The sequence below is a fragment of the Coregonus lavaretus genome, assembly GCF_964263955.1.
Source record: "Coregonus lavaretus genome assembly, contig: HAP1_SCAFFOLD_614, whole genome shotgun sequence".
NCBI lineage: Eukaryota > Metazoa > Chordata > Actinopteri > Salmoniformes > Salmonidae > Coregonus > Coregonus lavaretus.
The window spans coordinates 125,001-127,305 of NW_028159543.1; the positions used below are offsets into that span (position 1 = coordinate 125,001).

At 36.5% G+C, this 2,305-nt stretch overlaps 1 protein-coding gene across 1 annotated transcript in view; it reads left to right on the plus strand.

Annotated features, from left to right (window-relative positions):
- The window catches only part of LOC311122731 (protein phosphatase 1D-like), a 26,962-nt gene extending 24,657 nt beyond the window's left edge, over window positions 1–2,305 (plus strand). The window contains exon 6 of the mRNA XM_084197058.1: window positions 1–2,305. This exon is cut by the window's left edge and continues 502 nt beyond it. The gene's annotated coding sequence lies outside the window, so the exon portion shown is untranslated.

Here is a 2,305-nt window from a genome sequence, read left to right on the forward strand (position 1 = left end):
CTCTTCTTCCACAACCTTTTACAAACGACTACTGACTGAGAGACCAGTCACTTTCAGGATCGTAGTCTGTCTCTGGAGTGACACCTACTGGCCACGTTGATGAATTGCATATTGGCATTGTGTTGTGCGCTCTCTTTACTCCTCTCTGTTTTCTTTCAGCTTACTCTGTTCCCTGGGATGGGTGGAGAATGATTTTAAGTGCTGGTCTGTCATTTTAATTATTTTTTAACCCTCCGTAAGTAACTCTGTGATATAAAAGAAAGGAAAACAATTTTCTGGCTGCAAAACAGCTCTTGCGACGCATTAAAAAGTTTCCCAAAAATAACCAAAACATTTGGGGTCGACGGACACTTCCAAAAAAATCGTTTGGAATACTGCATCTGGTGATTGCAACGCATGAAAGTCCACATAAAGCTATAAGATATCTCTCACTCCCACTATGACATCGTGAAGATTTTTTTGTTTTTTTGTTTTTTTGCAGAGTTTAGTGCTGTTTTGCGGACAGAAAATCACCCAAAGTATGAATTTGTCCAATCTGTAAATATTCTGCAAATCTTGACGTGGGGTTAATTGATAAGTACATGTGTTACTTACTTTAAAGTAAAGCAATATATTTTTATACATTGTTTTATTTGACTATTGTAGAAGCTACAGAAGAGGATAACCAACCATTTTAGATTCAATACATTTCCGCCATCACCTAAACTCACACGTTGTCCTAATAATCTTGATATTCACTTGATATGTCATAATCTTGACATTCAATCCCCCTTTATGGTTTTACTATGCCCATCCTGGTTTTAAAATGGGATTTATATGTGTTGTGTTTTCGATTTGTGTATTCTGTTATTTCTTCACATATTGAATGAGATCATCCCAAACTGAAGGTGCTGTTACAGTTAAAACTAATGAACTAATAATTCATTAATAGTTGAAGAAGGTGAACTGTATAATATAGTCAGTCAGGATGTTGTTGTTCCCTCTGTCAGATGAGATCACATGACACCTTGTGGCCATTACCTGTAACTGCAATGCTTTGCCTATTTGTCCCTTTCTGCTATGTTTTACCCCCCAACAACAACATCTGCAGAAAATGAACTGTAGGGAAATACACACACTCCAGTTGAGTCTAGGGGTTCTGCTGTCTGCAGTGGTCTTAGAGAAAAGGGTTGTTGGGAACTAGCTAGTTGTCAATATACATTAGTTTTTTAGTTTTTTAGAGGGGTTTGAATTCGGGAAGAATACTGGGGGAAAAGGTGTTACTTAAAATAACTTTTATTTGATTCTCAAGTTGATTTGACTTGGGAGTAGGACTGATAAGCTTGACTTCTTTTGAGTGACATCAATGTTCTATTTAAAAAGCAGTCAGACGCTTCGTCTTCATTTACCTACACGGATGTTACTTTCATGGATGAATGATGTGATCAAGTTAAAAGCATTGTTTCATTAATTTGACCCGTTTTTCCTCACGTAGCTGCTGCTGTGATTACAGTGCATCAGACGTTTGACAGTACTGGTGTTTTTAGGAAAGGTCTGCCGACTGCCACATGACAAGCTCTCGTTAAAATATTCAGCATTTTCCGTGTGTAGTTTTTAGTTTTTCTAGACCAAAGTGCAATTTTAACTGGCAATTTGTAGCGTTTTTATTTGTTGTTTTTATTTCCTAGTAGGCCTGTATTTGTTTTAGTTATTTTTACTCCGTTTTGTTGGATTTAAAAATGTCCTTTTTTTTTAGGTGAAGTGCTACTGGTGTGTGACATTCTGCCAGAACATATTTTCTGTTACTTTGTTGGTGATGTTTTTTTGCATAATGTTTTTAGGAAAATTATTGGTGGTTTCCGCAAATTGCACCCTATTCCATATGTAGTGCACTACTTTTGACCACAGTGCATTTGGAAAGTATTCAGACCCCTTGACTTTTCCACATTTTATTATGTTACAGCCTTGTTCTAAAATTGATTAAAATCGTTTTTTTTTTCTTCCCCTCATCAATCTACACACAATACCCCATAATGACAAAGCAAAAAACTAGTTTAGACATTTTTTGCAAATTAAAAAATACATAAAAATGTAAATATAACATTTACATAAGTATTCAGACCCTTTACTCAGTACTTTGTTGAAGCACCTTTGGCAGTGATTACAGCCTCGAGTCTTCTTGGTTTCCAGGTAAAGTGATTCATTTTCCAGGTTCATTTAGTTGCGTGATGGTATCCTGCCCTGCTTGGCGCTGACATAGCTGTGCTGGCAGCAACTAGTGCATGTCTACAGTGTTCATTTGGAAAAGAAACACCACTTGTTTTGA